Genomic DNA, 24,826 nt, shown 5'->3' with positions numbered 1-24,826 from the left:
TCATCTCAAAATTCTAACTTCAAGTGATCCTTCCGTCTTGGCCTCCCAAGGCATTAGGATTATAGGGGTGAGCCATCATGCCTAGCCACAATTTCTTTTGAACAATAAGTTACCAATTGGAGAAGACATATCAGTCTGGAATGACCTAGTTAATTCTACTTTTGGATGCTCATAGAGGTCACCAAAAACAAAGGGAAGATTTAGTAATTGATCTTGAGGGTATCAACTCCAAATTATAAGTAATAAATCAGAAGTTCTCAAACTTTTAGGTATATACATCACCTGGGTATCTTGTTAAAATGCAGATTCTTAGTTTCAATAGGTCTGAGACCAGAGATCCTGCATTTCTAACAAGCTCCCAGGTAATGCCATTGCTGCTGGTCCATGGACTACACTGAATTGCAAGGCACAAGATGAAGCTGTAAATAACCTTTAGAAAAATCACCAAGAACAAAACAGTAAGAGTTATATTGTCAAGATCACAAACACTCATAAAGACAAAAAACTAACAAATAAAAACACACACTTGTCCTAATGTTATGAGAATGGATTCTTGTGTTTCGAGATAAAAATTTCTGTGACATGGCCAGGCATGCTGGCTCACTCTTGTAATCCCAGCACCTTGGGAGGCCGAGGCGGGTAGATTACAAGGTCAGAGGTTTGAGACTAGCCTAACCAACATGGTGAAACCCTGTCTCTATTTAAAAAAAAAAAAAAAAAACTACAAAATTAGCTGGGCATGGTGGTGCATTCCTGTAATCCCAGCTACTTGGGAGGCTGAGGCAGAAGAATTGCTTGAACCCGGGAGGTGGAGGTTGCAGTGAGCCAAGATCATGCCATTGCACTCCAGCCTGGGCAACAAGAGCAAAAAACTCTGTCTTAAAAAAAAAAAAAAAAAAAAAAAAAAAAAAGATATTTAACTGTTTCATTTACATTTCCAGAAGTTGGTATATTGAAGGTGGCTAATAATAAACTTTAAAAAATAATCTTGTTATAAAAAGTTGAGGTTACCCTTGTACTTGTAATTACCTTATATTCAGCCAGATAGGCTTTGTTGTTCTAACCTAAACCTCTGCTAGAGCCCATAATCTATATCCCAGAAGCTACTACTTCCCTAACTTTCCTATTTGTGAGAAAGAAAGCCATTTATATTTCATATTTCTCTTGTTATCTAAGCTGGCTAGTTTCTTCCATGGTTCTTGTGTTCCTCTTTGTACTTGCCTGATCCTATACAATGGTAAAAATACATAAGTCATGCTGGTCCTAAACTCTTGAAGACCGATGAGTTAAAAATACAAGATTAAATTGGAAAGATAATTATACATAAAAGTTAAACAAAATTTAGGATTCCTCAAATACACAGAATATTAAAATATTCCAAACCTTTGAAGAGTATTCACTTGTTTCAACAGTTTTTCTTCCCTACATAAACTTCTCTCAATTTTGCACAAAACATTTAACAAACTCATATAATCTTTTGCCATTTATAGCTATCTTGAGTTCAAATATAGTAGTTTATAAAAATCAATAAATTATAGCCTTTGATGACAAATCAAAAAGGCACAAAATGTGTTTTGAGATGTTTTTTACAGGTCTGTGGTACTTAAGGTTTCTCATAATTTTGTGAATTATTAACAGAGTTCTATTTGTGGTCCATTTAAGTTACTAAAGGTTATTTTTATTTATTTATTTTTTTGAGACATAGTCTCATTCTGTTGCCCGGCTGGAGTGCAGTGGCGTGATCTCGGCTTACTGCAACCTCTGCCTCCCAGGTTCAAGCAATTCTCCTGTCTCAGCCTCCCCAGTAGCTGGGACTACAGGCACACACAATCATGCCCTGCTAATTTTTGTATTTTTAGTAGAGATGGAGTTTTCACCATATTGGTCAGGCTGGTCTTGAACTCCCGACCTCAGTGCCTTGGGCTCCCAAAGTGCTGGGATTACAGGCCTGAGTCATCACGCCCAGACAATAAAGGTTTTTAAAAAAATAAACTTTGAGTGTTTATCTTTCTGGCTGACATCTAGGAAAACAACTTCAGCTACAATATAATTGTATTCCTGCAAGTTGAGGGAGTCAAGCTTCTTTGATAGAGCTCAACTTGGGGGTAGTGGGTATTTTTGGCTTTCTTCTCCATCCACCTCCTTAACCCTGTAATTAAAGCTGAATATGTACAAATAAAGCAGGATTACTGGGCAAGAGCCATTTTCATGAGGGTACAAATTGCTTCTGTGCTAGGTCTAGAAAATCAACCGGGAAACATCATGAAAGGAAATCAAGGCGATTCCTTTGCTGATAAGGAAATTGTAAAGAAGCTCTTTAGAACTAGAGACAGCAAGCTTAGTAATGCAAATGTACTCGTGTTCATCTGAAAAACAATAATCTCCCCATTTACTATTTAGCAAAAATTGAAAGAGTAGGACCAAAAGCTCAAAAGATGGAAGGTGTAAAAGAAAGTCTCTTTTCTGCTCAGCAATTTGGCAGGCATCGCACTAAATTTGCATCTGTCTGAGTGGTAACTTCCAAAAGTCTGAGAAAGTAAATGTGAGCTGAATATCAATCGATAAAAGAGATAATTCTGACAGACTCTGTTTGTGTGGGAGGGTTGGGTGTTGAGTACCAAAGAGGCGAACATTAGCATAGTGAAGAAAGTTCACAAACCTAAAACCAAACCTAAGTAAAAATGAACTCAGGGCAAGTTTTCTAAATAATTTCACGATCGTGCAAGCACATGTGCGTGTGCGCACACACACACATGCACTCACACACACTCTCTCTCTCTGTAGTATACTGAAGGATATTTTGCAAAGTGTTCTTTTATTCCTGAATCCTATTGTTCTTTCTGTTCCTCGACAGTTGTATGTGTCAATGGCTAATTATTTTCTTATTCTTTGCTCATCTCTCTCCTCTCTTAGGATCTTCCCTTCCCTTCCTTTTTTTTTTACTTTTGAAACTGAGTTTCACTCTTGTTGCCCAGGCTGGAGTGCAATCATGCAATCTCAGTTCACAGCAACCTTGGCTTCCTGAGTTCAAGCGATTCTCCTGCCTCAGCCTCCTGAGCAGCTGAATTACAGGCATGTGCCACCATGCCCGGGTAATTTTGTACTTTTAGTAGAGACGGGGTTTCTCCATGTTGGTCAGGCTGCTCTCGAATTCCTGACCTCAGGTGATCCGCCCGCCTTGGCCTCCCAAAGTGCTGGGATTACAGGTGTGAGCCACTGCACCCAGCCTACTTTTTAAATTTAAATTTAAATTTTATTTATTTTTTTGAGATGGAGTCTTGCTCTGCTGCCCAGGATGGAGTGCAATGGTGCAATCTTGGCTCACTGCAACCTCCACCTCCCGGGTTCAAGCGATTCTCCTGCCTCAGCCTCCCAAGTAGCTGAGACTATAGGCATGTGCAACATGCCCAGCTAATCATTGTATTTTTAGTAGAGACGGAGTTTCACCATGTTAGCCAGACTGGTCTCAAACTCCTAACCTCAAATGATCTGCCTGCCTCAGCCTCCCAAAGTGCTTAGATTACAGGCATGAGCCACCAAGCCCTGCCTATTTTTTAAATGTTTACCTCCCTCATACAGCCAGAAATGACCAAATTTGGTTTGCTTTCAAATAGTGATGGTTTAGTTCTACAATTTTTGCCCTCTCCACACACATCTGTCTGGGTGTCCTTGGTGCTCAATAAATGTTAGATAGTGTAATGCCATAAGCAGCTGCAAATGTCACTATCAAGGAAGGTTCTGTTAAAGCTGCAAAGAGCCAGAAACATCAAGCAAAATAGTTAACGGAGGCTAAAAACAAAAACCAAAAAACTCTAGCACTTAGCACAGTTCCTGATACACAGAACTTGATAATAAAAGTTTGCTTAAGTGTTTGTTGAAATTTTAAGGACCTTTCTCAAGGAACCCTGTATTTTGTAGCTACACTACTCCCCAAAACTAGAAAAATTTATGAATAAAGACCCAGCAAAGATACTTTTTTTCCATTTCCATTTGCAGTCATTAAAGCCTGAAGTAATAGTCAAAATATTCAAACCTTGGCCGGGCACAGTGACTCACACCTGCATTCCTAGCACTTTGGGAGGCCGAGGCACGGGGATCACAAGGCCAAGAGTTCGAGACCAGCCTGGCCAACATGGTGAAACCTTGTGTCTGCTAAAAATACAAAAATTAGCCAGTCATGGTGGCACATGCTTGTAGTCCCAGCTATTGAGGAGGCTGAGGCAGGAGGTTTGCTTCAACCTGGGAGTCAGAGGTTGCAGTGAGCCGAGATCGTGCCACTGCACTCCAGCCTGGGCAACAGAGTGAGACTCCATCTCAAAAAAAAAAAAAAAAAAAAAAAGGAAAAAAAAAAGCCAAAGCTCAAAGCATGATAAGGATAAGAAAAGCCGGGGTTATCAAATTATGATCATATTTTTTTTCTTCTCAGACTACTGCCCTTTAACTTTTGGAGAATTATATTAATTGAAGAAAATTTAAATTCAAAATGCCTCTTTTATAATATTTATATGCTTTCAGATACCTGTCCAATATTCTAGAGTTTTTTTTTTTTTTTTGTCTGTTTTTTGTTTTTGTCATTCTCTGTCCCTATTCACTCACCTTTAAGTGGGGAAAGTACAGCATGTATTTCTGCACAGATCAAGGAAAGAAATCAGGGTGACCTGTACTATCCATACCTTACTGTCCACATCCATACTCTGTTGGCAATGACAGGAGGCAGAACAAAAATGTTGGCAAGAGGGAAAATTAGGTCAAGAGCCCCAGGTCTTAGAATGAATGATAGTACAGCCTGGAGGGTTTTGGCACAGCCTCATCTCTTTTGCCAACTGCTGAAGGCAGTCTAGCGTAGTAGGTAAGAACATTACTCAGATGCAACATTATCTGTGTCTGAATTTTGCTTCTGCCTCTGACTTGTGGTATTGGTTAAGTAATTTCTCTAAGACTCAGTTTTCTCATGGGGGAAAATAGGGAAAATAAAATTAAATGAAAATAGTAGGGTCAGGTACATGTTTTTCACAAAGAAGAGATCCTTTGTTGGAGAGACGGAAGAGGTCAAAGGTAAGAAAGAGACAAGGATAGCTAATAGTCATTGTTTTTTACTGTGACAAAGCAAAAAATAGATACGTTTAAAAAAATCTGCACATATTAGTGCAGAGTCACTCAATGTATGCTGGATAAATGAATAAATAAATGGAAGAACAATTCAATGCTAATAACTGATAAAATTGGTTTTAAAGAGATATGGGAACAGACAGATTTTCCTTAACTATGATGACCTCTCAAAATATTTGGAAAATAGAGCATTTTTCTCTAAAAGTAAAAATTCCAGCATCACAACTACCATTTTGTAAACTTCATAAATGCACACAGATCTCAGAGGACGATGAATGGAACTGTGCACTATTCTATCTTCGGTACCAACACTCCATTTTTATCCTACCAAAAAACCCAATATACTCCAAAACACCTATCCAAACAATCAAATATCCAGACCAGGAAATGGAGAAACAAAGTAGCTGACACCATTCTCATTCCTTTACTGAACTCCTTTCACTTATTCTGTCACTAGAGAAATAAGTGGCCCTATTTCATCTTGGCCCTATTTCAACTTCAGCTTCTATAGACCAATATGATTTTAATAAAAGATGTATTATAAACTCTAATTACCCTTCTTAAACTTGCAACCACCCCCCATTCCTTAGCCTCCTTCTCTGCTTTTTTGCTTCACAGCATTTGTCACCTTATAATAAAACAGGTATTTCACTTAATTTGCATATTTTCTCTTTCTCTCTTCTAGCATGTAAACTCTATGAGGACAGGATTTTCAGTCTGTTTTGTTCATTGTTGCATCTGGAATGCCTGAAACAATGTTTGACAGATTTTATGTGTGCAAAGAACACTTGCTAAAAGCCTGAATAAATTAATCAACTCCATCACAGTAAAACAATACTGTGAGACATTTCTTTTGTATTGACTTTTATCTATGCACTATTTTTCCCCGTGTCAAGGTCACTTTACAAACTTCATATTATGTCGTAAGAATTGGTTTCTCTCTAGGCCCTAACTTTCTCGAAGGAGAGCTCTCCATATTATCTTTTAATTTTTCCTTTACTGCTCTCATATTTTATTTTATTTTACTTTTTGTTTATTCATTTTTTGAGATGAAGTCTTACTCTGTCACCAGGCTGGAGTGCAGTGGTGCAATCTTGGCTCACTGCAACCTCTACTTCCTGGGTTCAAGAGATTCTCCTGCTTCAACCTCCCAAGTAGCTGGGACTACAGGCGCATGCCACCATGCCCAGCTAAATTTGGTATTTTTAGTAGAGACGGGGTTTCACCATGTTAACCAGGATGGTCTCCATCTCTTGAACTTGCGATCCACCTGTTTCGGCCTCCCAAAGTGCTGGGATTACAGGTGTAAGCCGCTGCACCCTGCCCATTTTATTTTATTTTTTATTTTTATTTATTTATTTTTTTGAGACAGTTTCACTCTTGTTGCCCAGGCTGGAGTGCAATGGCATGATCTCGGCTCACTACAACCTCTGCCTTCCGAGTTCAAGCGATTCTCCTGCCTCAGTCTCCTGAGCAGCTGGGATTACAAGCATGCGCCACCACACCCAGCTAATTTTTGTATTTGTAGTAGAGACAGGGTTTTGCCATGTTGACCATGCTGGTCTTGAACTCCTGACCTAAGGTGATCAGCCTGCCTCAGCCTCCCAAAATGCTAGGATTACAGGTGTGAGCCACCATGCCTGGCCCCATATTTTAAACAGTAATAAATAAAGTTTAGTTAACTTCTCTTTTACACTCCGGGCTTGCCCTTTCACTTGCCTCCCTCATGCCAACAACACTTTGCTGAAGAGAGTCTGGCACTGTTTCAGTGAAGTCATTATCTATACTACTAGGTTATGAAGTGAATGAACAGACTGTGGTTTTAAGTTGTTGAAAAGGCAAGCAGTGTTTTTCAGAAGAAATTCATTTACGAGTTCCAATGCAATAAAATAGCTCAGTGATTCAACTGGCTGAATTACATTTCTTTCACTCAGATGGAAATTCCACTAAAGAAAACTAAAGAGCACATACTTCCCCCTTTAATTTTGGCTCTCTAGAAATTTCACATTTGGTGATATTTCTCAGACCAAGCACTAGAACCCTCAAAGGTCTCAGGGAAGAGACAGGCTGTTTGAACTAGGCCAACTACAAAATATATAATATTAACCAAAAAGAAGCCTTCACCAGTTGGTCTTGAATTATTAATGACCTCTTCCTAGACTTCTTCATATGATATTTGATTATTTCTTCATACCCCAGTTTAGAAAAATTACCATAATTTATGCTTACACTAAGGAAATACCTAAATATTCTTCAACAAGTTTGCATGGTTTCAATGTTCTCTAAAAAAGAATATAATATGAAATAAGCTGCTGATAAATATTATCTACACTGCTTTAAGACTTTCGATTTTTGAATGTTATAGGTGTACGACCTGTATTTCAGTTTGTTTTAATTTGTGGTTCAGCTAATGTTCCTAAATCTTGATGTGAAATAAACTTAGGGAAATTGATTGTGCTTATAGAAATGTCAATAATTTCATTAGATATTATAAAATTACAGTTATTCCCTCATTTTCTGTTGCTATGCAAGGCTTATGGCAAAGAGAAAGAACACGACATCTAGAGTGAAGAAGGTGTATGTTTAAATCCTCTGCTTAATAGCATAGTCTTCAGCTTGCTACCTGGAAAAGCAATCATAGTTAAGAACATCAGTTTTAAAGTGGAACTGAGTTCAAATTCCAGATCTAATCCTCACTAACCATATGACAAGTTTCAAATCTAAGGTTCAGTTTTCTCATCTGTACAAAGGACATAATATAATAAATGTATCAAACACAGGACTGTTTATTGTCAGGATTTAATAAGGTAGTATATGTAATGTGTTAAACAAGGTGGCTTGCATAGAATAAGCATTGAATAAAATTAAACCACAGGGCTCGGTGTCTCACACCTATAATCCCGGCACTTTGGGAGGCTGAGGCAGGTGGATCGTTTGAGGTCGGGAGTTCAAGATCATCCTGACCAACATGGTGAAACCCTGTCTCTAGTAAAAACACAAAACTTAGCTGGGCGCAGTGGCATGCATCTGTAATCCCATCTATTAGGGAGGATGAAGTAGGAGAATCTCTTTAACCCAGGAGGCAGAGGTTGCAGTTAGCTGAGATTGTGCCACTGCACCCCAGGACGAAGCAAGACTCTGTCTCGAAAAATAAAATAAAATAAAGTAAAATAAAATAAAACAAACAATGCACTATGAATAACAAATGGCATAATTAGATGTGATATTCTATAGAGAGCATATGTGTCAACTGTTAAGTATTTAACTGTTAAATTTTTTACTATTTTATGTATGTCAAAAAGTTGGCAGCCAGGCACGGTGGCTCAGTCCTATAATCTCAGCACTTTGGGAGGCTGAGGTGGGCGGGTCACTTGAGGTCAGGAGTTCAAGACCAGCTTGGCCAATATGTTGAAACCCCATCTCTACTAAAAAATACAAAAATTAGCCGGGTGTGGTGGTGGGTGCCTGCAACCCCATCTACTCAGGAGGCTGAGGTAGGAGCATTGCTTGAACCCAGGAGGCAGAGGGTGAGATGAGCAGAGATTGCGCCACTGTACTCCAGCCTGGGCAACAGAGCAAGACTCTGCCTAAAAAAAAAAAAAGTTGGCTCAATTGCCATTCGGTTTTCTCCTCTGCTGCTTTGGACATAGTAATGATACTTATTACTATGTCATAATTAAGCATTAGGTTAGTCTTCTCTGTCACTCATGGTTAAATTTTGAGATAGGAATCACTTCTTAGATATTTACAAGAGGACACCATGTTTCATAAAATAATAAAGAACGTAGAAAGGATTCTTTGTCATTTTTTCTGGATACCCAGAGTAATTTATTTTCTCTTAAAGCTTGACCACTGCTCGATTATGTTTTTTAACTTTTATTTTAGGTTTGGGGTACATATACAAGTTTATTTATAGGTAAACTAGTGTCGTGGGGTTTTGGCATACAGATTATTTTGTCACCCAGGTCCTAAGTATGGTACCTGACAGTTATTTTTTCTGATTCTCTCCCTCCATTTGGAGTTTTCTTATTCTATTCCTATTTACCTTTTTTTTTTTTTAGTTTTAATTTTTTAGAATTTAAGTAGAGATATGGTCTCACTATGTTGCCCAGGCTGGTGTCAAATTCCTGGGCTCAAGTGATCCTCCTGTCTCAGCTTCCCAAAGTACTGGGAAGAGGGGTGAGCCAGCTCACCCAGGTGATAACTTTAATTATATCCAACACTTGGTCTAAATTTTTATTTTTGACTTATATCCTTCAGGATTATAAAACTTTTCATAATTTTTATAAAAATCCATACATGTTTCCCTCAAGTTCTTGAGTCTAAAATTAACATAGATCTGCCCTTACTTTTATTTAGTGGACCCTAATGTTCACTGAAGAAATATTATTTATGCCTATAGTAACTAAGCCATAATGATAGGTTCCAGGGTTAAAAAATAATTTTACATATTGTACTTTGGACTTAAACTAATCATTCCCTTGTAAAGTAGATAAAGTACACTTAACATTAAACTTTCACACTCAGAGTTTGTTCTACTTCATCAGTGCACTCACATGGAATGCCCCATAACGAAGGAAATAGTCTATCACTTTCTTCGTACTCTCCAATAATGGTAGCCATTAACAACATGTGGCTATTAAGCACTTGAAACGTGGCTAGTACAACAGAAGAACTGAATTTACATGTGTTTAATTTTAATTAATTTTCATTTAAATAGCTACTTGGCTAGCAACTACCGTGTTGGACAACACAGTTTTAGATAGTTCAAAAAACATCAGGAATTATGCGGAAATAGAATAATGATTCCCATAACTAAACTATACAGGTTGTTTCATTGCCTCAGGAATTGCTGACACATCTCTTGACTAATTGTGCAAGAAGCACAGAGGTTTTGAGCACTGTTTTTTTTTTTTTTTTACCACTTTATGAATCAACCTTTCCGCCTCCTCTCTCCCCCCGTCTCTGGAGTTTTCATGCTTTTCTTTTTGAAATTTGTGGGAAAAAAAAAAAAAAAAAAGCAAAGATCTTAGATGTAACCAGTGGTCTAACTCTGACCTTAGGCTCCCATGGGAATTCAATTGTTTTTGTTGGCCTAACCTCTCAGGGATGATGGATTTGCTATCTCTATGTCTTCCTTCTTCCCTAACTCCCCCTCCTGCCCTCACATCTTGTCCTCTGACTAGTCACATTTAGTTAGCTTCTTGACCTGCTGCCTTTGTTTTAAACGGGAATGAAAGAGAACCACAACTGGAAACAGAAACTGCTACAGTCAGTTACCAGGTCACAATGGGAAGGATGAGACTGTATGTATAAGTGTCTTCACATGGTTTAGAATAGCAGCTGCAGCTACCTCTTCTTTTCTCCTGCCATTAGACAAATTTCTAAGCACTTGATAGTAGAGTTCCATCACCAGCTAGCTAGCTAGAGGTCATGGTATCCTCTATGAACTGATAATGAAGTTTCAGAAGTTCTTTCCTCAAAAAACAAGTTCTGAATGCTGACTCTCTAACCACGGAAATGGTATCTTATTACTAAAACACTAAAAATGTTAAGCTGCATACTGCTCCAATGAGTAGTTTGTAGACTTGTTACAATCTGTACCAGCTTTAATGAAAGAGGGTTTGACACTACATGAAAGTTACTGGTACTTGTTCCCAATAGCTGCTTAAAAGAAGCTGTAAGCTGTTGGCAAGTGTGACTGCCTTTTTTTCTTTTCATTTAAAAAATAACTACATTAAACATTTACATTTGTAAATTGAAGGAGGTTAAGGTATTCTAAGTCACAGGATGAGATAGGAGGTCATAAAGACCTTGCTGCTAAAACAGTTTACAGTAAAGAAGCCTTCCAAAATCCACCAAAACAAAGATGGCAGCGTGTCCCCTGGTCGTCCTCACTGTTATACTCCCACCAGTGCCATGACAGTCTAAAGACGTGGTCTACAAATGGGAGGTATGAATAATCCACCCCTTGTTTAGCATATCATCAAGAAATAACCATAAAAATCAGCAACCAGCAGCCCTCAGGGCTGCTCTACGGAGTAGCCATTCTTTTATTTCTTTGTTAATAAACTTGCTTTCACTTAAAACAAAATTAAACATTAACATTTGTATAGAGTACTTTCACATACCTAATCAAATTCAAGTATTTTAACCTCCCAGGAAGGCAGGAAAATCAGTTATTATTATTTTTTAATGAGTACCATCTGACTTCTAGGATAGTAGGATGTTTCCTAGGATACCAGTACTTCTACGTGGCAAGGGTGCCACCCAAAAATGCTCTTGGGAAAAGTAGACACTGTAGAAAAGTCTGTAATTCGGCCAGGCGCCTGCAATCACACATTTGGGGATGCCAAGGCAGGTGGATTACCTGAGGTCAGGAGTTTGAGACTAGCCTAACTAACATGGTGAAATGCCGTCTCTACTAAAAATACAAAAATCAGCTGGGCGTAGTGGCGCATGCTTATAATCCCAGCTACTTGGGAGGCTGAGGCAGGATTATCATTTGAACCCGGGAGGTGGAGGTTGCAGTGAGTCGAGATCGTGTCTCTGCACTCCAGCCTGGGCAACAAGAGCGAAACTGCCTAATCTCAGTGAAATGCTGTCTTATCTCAAAAGAAGAGAGAAAAGTCTGTAATTCACTTCTTTGCAATATTTAAATGGTTATAATTAATTGAGCCCTCAAATTTAGTTCCTAAAACTTTTTCTTTCCCCTCTTTGTATTATATTATTTTAAAATGCCACCAGGCACAGTGGCTCATGACTGAAATCTCAGCACTTTGGGAGGCTAAGGTGGGCAGATCACCTGCAATCAGGAGTTTGAGACCAGCCTGGCCAACATAGTGAAACTCCATCTCTACTAAAAATACAAAAATTAGCTGGGCATGGTGGCAGGTGCCTGCAATCTCAGCTACTCTGGAGACTGAGGCAGGGAGAATTGCTTGAACTCAGAGATGGGGGTTGCAGTGAGCCAAGATCATCAGTCCACTGCACTCCAGCCTGGGCCACAGAGTAAAACTCCGTCTTAAAAAAAAAAAAAAAAAAAAGGACATCCTAAGTTCTTAGATGTATAAACAAGTTATAACTGTAAATTACATCTCTTCAACTTTATTTCTTGAAACAACTCCTCTCTTCCCTGCCAATCTACCCTCTCTTCTTGGCTCAAATGGTGGTTTTCTTTATCTTCCTCCTGGCCGTGTGCTGGGTAGCCGATTATCCACAATTATTATTGCAGCTCAAAACCTGAGTTTTCCTGTTTCTCTTTTTTTTTTTTTTTTTTTTTTGAGACGGAGTTTCGCTCTTGTTACCCAGGCTGGAGTGCAATGGCGCGATCTCGGCTCACCGCAACCTCCGCCTCCTGGGTTCAGGCAATTCTCCTGCCTCAGCCTCCCTAGTAGCTGGGACTACAGGCGTGCGCCACCATGCCCAGCTAATTTTTGTATTTTTAGCAGAGACGGGGTTTCACCATGTTGACCAGGATGGTCTCGATCTCTCAACCTCGTGATCCACCCGCCTCGGCCTCCCAAAGTGCTGGGATTACAGGCGTGAGCCACTGTGCCCGGCCTGTTTCTCTTCTTTTACCATTTTCTTATTCTCCCCGCCGCCTCCCCACGGGCTACTCCCTTCCTCCTCATACCTAGCTTAAGACCTTAATGTTGGCTGGGTAAGGTGGCTCACATCTGTAATCCCAGCCCTTTGAGAGGCTGAGGTGGGCCGATCCCTTAAGCTCAGGAGTTCGAGACCACAAGATCAGCCTGGGTAACATGGCGAAACCCAATTTCTACAATAAAAAATAAAAATTAGCTGGGCATGGTGGCATGCACCTGTGGTTCCTGCTTCTTGGGAGGCTGAGATAGGAGGATTCCTGAGTCGGGGAGGTAGAGGTTGCAGTGAGCCATGATCGCACAACTGCACTCTAGCCTCTATGACAGAATGAGATTGTGTCTCAAAAACGAACAAATAAATAAGACCTTAACGTTTTCTAACAATGTGATTTTGATATTTGGTGAGCTATGCATAGACTCTTCTGAAATGTGAAATACGTACATCTTCAAACATACAAATAAGGTAAGTGCTTCACACACTATGAAGCTCCACAAAAGGTTCCATTTAAATTTGTATCTTGGCAAAATTATTGAACTTGGGGAGTATCTCTAAATGGTTAAATCAGCAACATTCTATCTGTTCCAAACTGGTATCTCATTTTTCTTGGAGTTCACAGAAAACAACAACAACAACAAAAGGGCAATATAAAAATTATCCATAGTTTTGCTTGGACAGATTTCTATTATCTTCCCATTTAATATATAATATGTATTTGATATGATTTATTAAATGTTTATAATCATCCTTCTATTATATAAATAGGTTTGCCACATCTGCTTGGTGATGTTGGTAGCTTTTTTCTTCTGTTTTAAGGGAGAATATGGAGGAAGGATTTAAAGTACAGGAGATAGAATGGAGTCAAGAATGTGTAAACCATATAGTATAGATAGCCTTAATATATTCTAGATTTAGAGTTTTAGCGCAGTGGGAATATTAATCACATTCATAAGACATTTTGCAACTACATTATTCCCCCAGTCCCTCCACAAGTAATAGTTACTGACTATATCTACAAAGTTTGTGTACATATCTACAAATTCTACGGCCCTACTTTTTCTTTTTCTTTTTTTTGAGACGGAGTTTCGCTCTTGTTACCCAGGCTGGAGTGCAATGGCACGATCTCGGCTCACCGCAACCTCCGCCTCCTGGGTTCAGGCAATTCTCCTGCCTCGGCCTCCTGAGTAGCTGGGATTACAGGCACGCGTCACCATGCCCAGCTAATTTTTTGTATTTTTAGTAGAGACGGGGTTTCACCATGTTGACCAGGTTGGTCTCGATCTCTCGACCTTGTGATCCACCCGCCTCGGCCTCCCAAAGTGCTGGGATTACAGGCTTGAGCCACCGCGCCCGGCGGCCCTACTTTTTCTTACAAGTGTTTCACAGGTATTTAGGTAGTATTTTTAAAGTACAATTAATGAACTGTGTCCAGCAAAGGTTTGTACTGGCCTTTCCTTCAAAATTAATGCAATAAAATGGTACAATGTTTTCTCAGTAAAAATAAAGGCAAAAAGAACTCACAAATAGGGACCAGAAATGGTGGCTCGTGCCTGTAATCCCAGCACTTTGGGAGGCTGAGGTGGGTGGATCATCTGAGGTCAGGAGTTTGAGACCAGCCTGACAACATGGTGAAATCCTGTCTTTACTAAAAAGACAAAAAGTAGCTGGGTGTGGTGGCAGAAGCCTGTAATCCCAGTTACTTGGAGGCTGAGGCAGGAGAATCGCTTGAACTTGGGAGGTAGAGGTTGCAGTAAGCCGAGACTGTGCCATTGCACTCCAGCCTGGGTAACAGAGAGAGACACTGTCTAAGGGAAAAAAAGGAAAAAAAAGAACTCACAAAGAAGTTTGTTATAAGGATTTTTACCATGAGATAGGGAAAAAACTTATTAGCCTGAAACATGGCCTTCCGCCCTTCCTCATAGGAATCCCAAAAGACAAAGAATAAAACTCATTTACAGTTGAATAATAATTTTTTTTTAAAAGCGTCAGATCTATGTAAAGATATATTTAAAAACCAAACAAAACAAAGAAATGTGAAAAAGAAACAGCAGGTGAAGAACTCTTTTCAGAGAATAAAAGTTGTCATATAGCAATGGATGCTGTGCCAGAACATGCTGCCAATAAACTTTTTTAAAAAGGGAACTCAATGAAGTAACTGCTATATAAAACAGGAGCTCATAGCAGGAATGTAAGAGTTAATGGAAGATACCGTGAGCCAAAACAGAGAATAAAACATGATTTGGCAGAAGTCAAGAGAGATGTGGGGAGAAAAATAAAACCACTAATGAAATGAAGCTGGCAAGGAGCAGCACAAAGAACTGGCAATGGTGAAGAAGACGTGGTACAGGACAGGGGTGGAGAATGGAGGACAGTAGCAAACAATTGCACCTTGAATAAAGCTTTCAAAAACTAGAATAAATGATAGATTTGAAAGGTGAATATATTCAAAATCAGTATCTTTGAAAAATAGAAATATAATTTTAAAAAAACTTTCTAGAAATGAGAAAAAACTTGAAGCTACAGACTGAAAAGGCACACAGTACCCAGGGGAAATGGGCACAGAATAATTAAACATAGGGACATAGCCTAATTAAGTAACTAAATTTCAAAAATTAAAATATGGGCTTAACATTGAAAAAAAAAATCTAGTACCTTAATTTATAATTTAACATTTACTAAGTCTACTTTAAAGCCTAAAGAAAAAATATGGCTAAATTATTTAAGCAAGTATAATTTTGAAAATAAACAATGCCAGGATTTTAGATAGTAGTTACTCATAATGTTCCTCTAACCTATGACTAACTATAACTGGACAATTACAATAAGATTTTTTTTTTTTTTTTTGGTCTGGGGAAGTAGACAGTAGTGAGGGAATAATTTCTTGAAATTATTTATTAAAGGCTTATTACTAATATTTAATTCAATAAGCATTACAACCTATAAATGTTTTATGATACAATTATCCACAAAATCCACAAGATAGCTTATCTTAGCCTGATTTTACACATGAAGAAAGCAAAGCTAAAGGAAATTAATTGTCCACAGTTGCATACTGAATCACCAGAAACAGGAGAGTATCACTTCTAGTACAATTTTTTGTTTGTCTCTAACAGCTTTTGTCACAACCTTGCACTCTTAGGTTATTTTTGGCTACTGAGTAACACCAATCTTAACCAGAGGCCTGTAGTATCATGATCTAACACAACAAAACCATAATGAGTGTTGAAAGGCTGTGGGGAAAAACATATGTTTGGTGAAACACAACAGATGTGAATTCCATCAATCAAAAATGCTTATCTGCTGCTGAGGCTCTATTCTGCTGAGCCCTGTATTAAAATCTTGAGTGAAAATAAAACTGAACCAAAAACCCCTAACCCTAAAGAGGGAAAAATGCAGAAAAGATGATAAATAGCTATTTTAAAAGAGTTAAAAGCAAACAAAATGAAATATTTAAAAGCTGAAAATTTAAAACTCATATATAAAGAGAGAGCTATCCAACGAGGGGTTACACTAGATCCTAGCAGGACAGTCAGGCAAGATACTACATAACATAGACATTTTTAGCTTTATTACAAAGAAAGAAAAAGGCTTTGTTTTCTTTCTTTTCTGTTCTTTTTTTTTTTTTTTTTTGAGACAAAGTTTTTGCTCTGTTTCCCAGGCTGGAGTGCAATGGTGCAACCTTGACTCACTGCAAACTCTGCCTCCTGGGTTCAAGTGATTCTCCTGCCTCAGCCTCTCAAGTAGCTGGGATTATATAGCACTCACTACCATGCCTGGCTAATTTTTGTATTTTTAGTAGAAACGAAGTTCCACCATGTTGGCCAGGCTGCCCTCAAACTCCTGGCCTCAGGTGATCCACCTGTCTCAGCCTCCCAAAGTGCTAAGATCACAGAAGTGAGCCACCACACCCTGCAGAGAAAGGCTGTTTCTTATAACTTCACCTAAGACTGGGACCCGCTAATATTTAAAGGGTTTTAATTTGTTTTGTTTTGTTTTGTTTTTTGTCAAAAATAACCTCATGATTAGGCTGTATCAGACACTTGAATAGTAAACTTTTATATTACAGAAATGACTAAACTGTCCAGTAATCTAAGGCTAAAATTTAAGGAAAATAAAATCAAATCTACCTTAAGGAATAAACAGAACAACTTCTTATGTAGAAATCAAACTGGAGTAAGTAATTACGGATTTATCTTATTTGGCGACTGAGTCAAAGTTATTTATCCTCATTGCTGTTGAAGTGTCTTTGCTCTTTTGCACACTATAGTATTTCTCAAATTGTTCTCCTTGCCATGCCTCTAATCCTGCCTGCCTTTCTCTGGGAGTAATAAAATGCAAGAGCCCACTAGTGAAGACAACAAAAGCCTAAAAAGGAAGTTCTAGGCCTTTCCAAGCCCACAAAATGCAAATCTTTTAACAGTGACATTTTCATTTCCATCACTGTACACACTAACTATGTATTTTCTAGTGCAGTAACTACATATTTGCCTAGGATTTCCTGAAATTAACGTTACAGGAAGCCTCCAACTTGCAAAAGAGTTGGGTTCCAAAAGTTCACTTCTAAGCTAAGTATCTGTAACTCTGAATATGTTTTTATCCAAAATCAATGTTTCATATGGAATTCAGGTTTTTAGGTTCATCCACAAAGGGTTTATTGCCCCTAAAGCAAACTTAATATCTTATTTTGCATTTTAAAATAGCTTTTAAAAAATACTATTGCAATAACAACTAACTGTGCAAATCAAAAAATAATTTGTTGAGTAATGATTCTAAAACAATATCATGAATTAAGATGGAGTATATAAAAATGACATGGTAAATGGAGACTTGAGGGTATGCTGAACTTAATTTTTGATATTTGAGGATTTTGGGAATTAGTGACATTAGTTCTTTATTAGATCTAATTTCATTTTAAAACGTATGACTCTTGTTTCTCTTGAAATATAATAAATAATTAGCACTAAAACCACAGAACATCCAAGGTTGGAAAAGACTTCAGAGATCATCTTCAATCTGACCTTAATTTGGAGATGGAGAAACTGATACTCATATAGATGGAATAAACTGACATAAGTTATCCAACTAATTAGTTCTGGAGCTGAAATCCCATCCTGTGTCTTTTCTACCACAACACTGCTTATCAGTTATTATCAAGACCAGGTTTTTGCTCAGAATAAGGTAAAAAAAAATTACTATAACCATTTTATCAGCATAATTTAGCAATATCTAGGGAAGTTGAAGATGTGCATAACTATTGCATGGGCAAATGAAGGAGTTTTTTCTTTTTTCTTTTTAAGACATAGTCTTGCTCTGTGGCCCTGGCTGGAGTGCATTGGCACGATTTCAGCTCACTGCAACCTCTGCCTCCCAGGTTCGAGCAATTCTTCTGTCTCAGCCTCCTGAGTAGCTGGTGGTATATGCTTGTAATTCCAGCTACTCAGGAGGCTGAGGCAGGAGAATCGCTTGAACCCGGGAGGTGGAGGTTGCGGTTAGTCAAGATCATGCCATTGCACTCCAGGATGGGCAACAAGAACGAAACTCCGTCTCAAAAAAAAAAAAAAAATAGATAAGAGATTATCAGGGGCTAGGCAGAGAGGAGAAAATGGGGAATTAGTGATTAAATAGGTAGAGGAATTCTGCTTGGGATGATGAAAAGTTCTGGAAATAGATAGGGGTGATGTTCTCATAATTATTTCCTCATGATAAGTTTCTACAAGTGGCCGGATATGATGGCTCTTGCCTGTAACCCTAGCACTTTGGGAGGCTGAGTTGGGAGAATCACTTGAGCCCCAGGTGTTAGAGACAAGCCTGAGCCAACACAATGAGACCTCATTCATTCATTCATTGATTCATTTCTCTCTCTCTCTCTCTCTTTTTTTGCTCTTGTTGCCCAGGTTGGAGTTCAGTGGTGTGATATCAGCTCACCTCAACCTCCGCCTTCTGGTGCAAGTGATTCTCCTGCCTCAGCCTCCCGAGTGGCTGGGATTATAGGCATCTGCCACCAGGCCTGGCTAATTTTTTTTTTTTTTTTTTTTTTTTTTTTTTAAGACAGAGTCTTTCTGTAGCCCAGGGTGGAGTGCAATGGTGTTACCTCGGCTCACCGCAACCTCAGCCTCCTGGGTTCAAGTAATTCTCCCATCTCAGCCTCCCGAGTAGCTGGGATTACAGGTGCATACCACCACGCCCAGCTAATTTTTTGTATTTTAATAGAGATGGGGTTTCACCGTGTTGGCCAGGCTGGTCTCGAACTCCTGAGATCAGGCAATCCACCTGCCTCGTCCTCCTAAAGTGCTAGGATTACAGGCATGAGCCACCGACCTCGTTTCTTTCTTTCTTTTCTTTTTTTTTTTTTTGAGACGGAGTCTCACACTGTTACTCAGGCTATAGTGCAGTGGCACAATCTCAGCTCACTGCAATCTCTGCCTCCTGGGTTCAAGCAATTCTCCTGCCACAGCCTCCTGCATAGCTGGGACTACAGGTGTGTGCCACCGTGCTCAGCTAAGTTTTTGGTATTTTTAGTAGAGATGGAGTTTCACCATGTTGGCCAGGATGGTCTCCATCTCCTGACCTCCTGATCCGCCCGCCTTGGCCTCCCAAAATGCTAGGATTACAGGCATCAGCCACTGCACCTGGCCCTTTTTTTAAGGAAAAAGTATTTAATAATTAAGATACTGAACAATACCCTAATATACTTGATTATCAACCCATCTCTGGGTAATCTGCTGAAAGTCCAAGGCAAATAAGTGTATCAGTTTATAGTCACTAACATTTTACAAACAAAGTAATTAGTAATAGTTATGATTGACTGGATACATACTGGCCAATCATGTTAGAATATAAGCTCATTGAGACCAGGGCTATTTTATTATTAAAGAAACAAAAAAACAAAAAGGACTTCTGGTTAGCACACTGCTTTATACAACTGCTTAAACAATGGTGTTTAAACTAAAAGAGCCTCTACACTGCTAGAAGTTTGTGAAAAAATAGAGTCCCTAAGCTGACTATATTAGAGTCAGAGTAGAATAATTGAAAATGAATCACAAGGCTATTTATAATAATACTTACAGCATGGTTTGTAATAGAAAACATTAGGAAACAACCCAAATGTCCATCAAAAAGGAATTGGTACAATTACACACTTCACTAATGTGTAGCTAATATAACCAGAAGCAGATCTATAGGAAAGAAGTCCTACTAGAGTACTGTTCGGTAATATGCAATGTGCATACACATATGCATAATGTGATTACATTTTAAAATAATGTTAATAATATAAAGAACATTTTAAAAGATCAAGGAAAAATCTAGAAGAATATGCCCAAACTGCTAGTAGTGGCTATTTGTTAGGGAAAATGTTGGTATGGTTTGTAAATTTCACATTTGATTGGCCACTTCTACTTTTTATGTTGTATATTGCAATGTTTAACATGTATACATGTAAATACGCACACACGCATGTGCGCGCGCACACACACCCACACACACACACACACACTTTTTTGAGACAGGGTCTCACTCTGTCGCCCAGGCTGGAGTACAGTAGCACAATCATAGCTCACTGCAACCTCGACCTGCCAGGCTCAAGCTGTCCTGTCCTCCCACCTCAGCCCTCTAAGTAGCTGGGACTACAGGTGCATGCCACCACATCTGGGTAATTTTCATATTTTTTTGTAGAGATGGAGTTTTGCCACATTGCCCAGGCTGGTCTTGAACTCCTGGGCTCAAGCAATCCTCCTGCCTTGGTTTCCCAAAGTGCTGGGATTACAGCCACTGCACTTGGCTGCAAATATATTTTTCATAAAAAAGTTCAAACAAGAAAACTAGTCATTTTGCCTTTAACCCATAATTAAGAAGTATGCTTCGGCAATCAAGTTAGATTACAAGACAGTTCAAAAAGAGAACCTAAAATTTCAGAAAAATCATTTTTCTACCATCACCTATATTTTTACCAAGTACATAATTTCCATTTTCTTTGTTGTTTCACTTATCTGAGATGTCGATGTTGCTACAGAAGGACCTTATAATATGTCATCGCTATTTTTGTGAGCACATTTTATTTTTTTACAAAAATAAAATGTTTTAAAAAAGAAACACACACACACACACATACCCACACACATACATATATGGTGGTGGAAAAATCCCATAAACAATTGCATTAACAACAACCAACCCAAAAAATCCAGGAATAAATTTAAAAGCAATATGTAAGAACTAGAATGGAAGAAAATTATAAAATATCACCAAGATATAATAGAAAATTTGGATCAGGTGCAGTGGTTCGTGCCTGTACTCCCAGCATTTTGGGAGGCCAAGGCAGGAGAATCACTTGAGGCCAAGAGTTCGAGACCAGCCCAGCCAACATGGTGAAACCCCATCTCTACTAAAAATACAGAAATTAGCTGTGGTGGCGCATGCCTGTAATCCCAGCTACTTTCAGAGGCTGAGGCAGGACAATTGCTTGAACCCAGGAGGCAGAAATCGCAATGATCTGAGATTACACCACTATACTCTAGCCTGGTAGGCAGACAGAGACTCTGTCTCAAAAAAAAAAAAAAAAAAAAAAGAAAAAAAGAAAATTAAAGACACTGCTGTTGTTCTTTGATGATTACTCAATATTGAATAGATTATATTTCCTTAAATTAATCTACATATTATATGAAATTCCAACAGATTTCCTTTTAAACTGCTTAAAATTTGATACAAAACAGAGGTCAGCAAACTTTTCTATGAAGCTTCTGTAATCTTTTAGGCTTTGTGGGTCACATGGTCTCTGATATGACTATTCAAATCTGTGTTGTAGTGTGAGAGCAGCCATAGGTAATAATAATAAATAAGCATGTATTCCAATAAAACATTACTTATGAACATTGAAATTTGAATTTCATATAATTTTCCCATGTCAAGAATGAACATTCTTCTGATTTTTCCCACAAACATTAATTTTTTTTTTTTTTGAGACAGAATCTTGCTGTCACCCAAGCTGGAATGCAGTGGCGCGATCTTGGCTCACTGCAACCTCTGCCTCCCAGATTCAAGTGAATCTCCTGCCTCAGCCTACCGAGTAGCTGGGATTATGAGGGCGTGCCACCATGACTGGCTAATTTTGTATTTTTAATAGAGGCGGGGTTTCACCAGGTTGACCAGGCTGGTCTAACTCCTGACCTCAGGTGATTCACCCGCCTCAGCCTCCCGAAGTGCTGGGATTGCAGGCATGAGTCATTCACTGCGCCTGGCCTTAAAAACCCTTTTAAGCATCCAGGTTATATTAAAACAGACAGTATAACAAATTTGGTCTGCAGATTATAGTTTGCTAACTCCTGATCTGGAAGAATAAACATCCCATAAACAGCCAGGAAAATTCAGGTAAAAAGAAAATGAGTAATCAAGAAGGGCTTGTCCTATTGGGTAGTAGAACAAAGTAAAACAGAACAGGGTCTCAAAAACAGAACCAAATACACATAGATGTTTAATATATATGCTGCCTTTCAAATCGGGGTAAAGATAAATTGCTTATTCAATAAAATGACACAAGGACAGGTGAGTAGTCATTCAAATTAAAAAACATGTAGTCATTCTCCACACCAAAATAATTTCAACTTTTACATAGAAAAAAAATAAAACCATTAAGCCACTAAAAATATGGTGGAATATTTTTAGAATTTCAGATTTTAAGTGTAATAACAAAATGCAGAAACTCAAACACTTATTAATTTTATTATACAAAGATGTAAATAACAAAGATGTAAACTTACATCTTTGTTGTGGAAATAATGATGTTGTTGTGGGGAAATAATCAGGATCATAACTTCAGCAGTGGTGCAGAGAACAACAGTTTAGTAGTCAAATAGAATAGGATAAGTATTTATGTACTGACCTTATGTAAATATATTAAGTGGAAAAGCAGGTTGCAGAACAGTGTATGTCATAAAATCTCATTCATTCCTCATCTTTCATCAAAAATGGAAATATTCAGATAGCAGCATAAATATGGCATTTAGAAACACGGAGAAAAAAATCAGAAGAAACCATCTATGTAACTTTAAAGTGATTGTCTCTGAGAAGAAGGAATTGGGTGTGGGAGTACAGATATGAGGCAAGAGACAGTTGTTTTTCATTATAAGCCTTGAAAATTTTGACTTTTTAAACTGTAGAAATATATATTATATACATATATATATGTCATATATATATATGATATATATATATATATATCATATATATATATGGGTGGGGAGAGAGAGAGAGAGAGAGAGAGAGAGAGCATCTATCATTTGTGTTAGGAACATTCCAGTTCTGCTCTTTTAATTATTTTAAATATTCAATAGGTTATTGTTGAGTGTAATTACTCTGTTGTGCTATCAAATACTAGATCTTATTCATTCCATGTGACTATATTTTTGTACTTATTAACCAACCATGCCTTCTTCCTCCTCCATCCACCTTCCCTGCTATCCTATCCAGCCTGTGGTAACCATCATTTTAGTCTCTATCTACATGAGTTCAATTGTTTTAATTTTTAGTTCCCACATGAGTGAGAATATGCAAAATTGGTCTTTCTGTGCCTGGGTTATTTCACTTAGCATAATATCCTTCAGTCCTATCCATGTTGTTGGAAATGATAGAATTTCATTCTTTTTTATAGCTCCATTATAATTCACTGTGTTTATGTGCCACATTTTCTTTATCCATTCATTTGCTCATAGATACTTGCATTATTTTCAAATCCTGGCTATTGTGAATAGTGCTGCAATAGACATGGGAGTGCAAATATCTCTCTGATTACTGATTTCCTTTCTTTTGGACTATAACTAGGAGTGGGATTACTGGATTGTACGGTAGTTCTATTTTTAGTTATTTGAGGAACCTCCATAATATTTTCCATAGTGGTTGTACTAATTTACATTTCTACCAACAGTGTACAAGGGTTCTCCTTTCTCTACGTTCTTGCCAACATTCATTATTGTCTGTCTTTTGAGTCATTTTAACTGGGGTGAGATGATATCTCATTGTAGTTTTGGCCTTTTAATTCTCTGATGATTAATAATGTGCTGGGCATTTTTTTTTTTCCCACATACCTGTTGGCCATTTTTATGTCTTCTTTTGAGGAATGTCTATTCAGATCTCTTGTCTATTTTAAAATCAGATTTTGGGCCGGGCGCGGTGGCTCAAGCCTGTAATCCCAGCACTTTGGGAGGCCGAGGCGGGTGGATCACGAGGTTGAGAGATCGAGACCATCCTGGTCAACATGGTGAAACCCCGTCTCTACTAAAAATACAAAAAATTAGCTGGGCATGGTGGCACATGCCTGTAATCCCAGCTACTCAGGAGGCTGAGGCAGGAGAATTGCCTGAACCCAGGAGGCGGAGGTTGCGGTGAGCCGAGATCGTGCCATTGCACTCCAGCCTGGGTAACAAGAGCGAAACTCTGTCTCAAAAAACAAAAAAAAACAAAAAAAAACAAAAAAATAAAATCAGATTTTTTTTCCTCTTATTTTGAGCTCCTTATATATTCTGGGTATTAACCCTTATCAGGTAGGTAGTTTGTCAATGTTTTCTTATTTTCTCCAATTCTGTGAGTTGTCTCTTTTTTGTTGTTGTTGTTTTTTGAGATAGAGTCTTGCTCTCTCGCCCCAGCAGAAGTGCAGTGGCATGATCTTGGCTCAGTGTATCCTCTGCCTCTCGAGTTCAGGTGACCGTCCTGCCTCAGCCTCCCGAGTAGCTGGGACTATAGGAACTCACCACCAATTGGCTAATTTTTATATTTTTAGTAGATACAGGGGTTTCACCATGTTGACCAGGCTGGTCTTGAACTCCTGACCTCAAGTGATCCACCGTCCTTGGCCTCCCAAAGTGCTGGGATTACAGGTGTGATCCACTGCACTTAGCCTGTCTCTTTACTTTGTTGATTGTTTCTTTTGCTGTGCAGAAGCTGTTCAGTTTGATGTGATCCCATTTATCCATTTTTGCTTTGGTTGCCTGTGTTTTTGAGGTATTACTCAAGAAAACTTTGGCCAGACCAATGTCCTAGACTCAGAGTTCCCGCAATATTTTCTTTTAGTAGTTTCATAGTTTCAAGTCTTAGATTTCAGTCTTTAATCCATCTTGATTTTATT

At 38.4% G+C, this 24,826-nt stretch overlaps 1 protein-coding gene across 5 annotated transcripts in view; it reads right to left on the bottom strand.

The window, feature by feature from the left end:
• Nucleotides 1-24,826, bottom strand: part of TAOK3 (TAO kinase 3) — a 210,439-nt gene that overhangs the window by 139,232 nt on the left and 46,381 nt on the right. The window lies entirely within an intron of this gene.

This window comes from Saimiri boliviensis, chromosome 7, assembly GCF_048565385.1.
Source record: "Saimiri boliviensis isolate mSaiBol1 chromosome 7, mSaiBol1.pri, whole genome shotgun sequence".
NCBI lineage: Eukaryota > Metazoa > Chordata > Mammalia > Primates > Cebidae > Saimiri > Saimiri boliviensis.
This window is presented reverse-complemented; position numbering and strand designations above follow the sequence as displayed.